This window comes from Empidonax traillii, unplaced genomic scaffold (genome assembly GCF_003031625.1).
Source record: "Empidonax traillii isolate 1590-97213 ecotype Southwest subspecies unplaced genomic scaffold, ASM303162v1 scaffold1042:size202023, whole genome shotgun sequence".
In the NCBI taxonomy this organism is placed as follows: Eukaryota; Metazoa; Chordata; class Aves; order Passeriformes; family Tyrannidae; genus Empidonax; species Empidonax traillii.
The window spans coordinates 200036-200322 of NW_020956235.1; positions in this window are offsets into that span (position 1 = coordinate 200036).

The window sequence follows — 287 nt, forward strand, 5'->3', positions numbered from 1 at the left end:
TCTTGAAAAGTACACTGCAAAGCTCTCAAATCTTTCCTCCATCTGCTCTTGGATATGTTAAGTCATATAATCATAGAATATCCTGTGTTGGAAGGGATCCACAAGGATCATCAAAATCCTACTCCTGGCCCTGTACAAGACATACCCAAGAATCACACCATGCCTCTCAGAGCATTGTCCAAATGCTTCCTGAACTCCCTCAGGCTTGGTGCTGTGACCACTTCTGTAGGGAGCCTGTTCCAATGCTCGACCACCATCTGGATGAAGAACCTTTTCCTAACATCCAA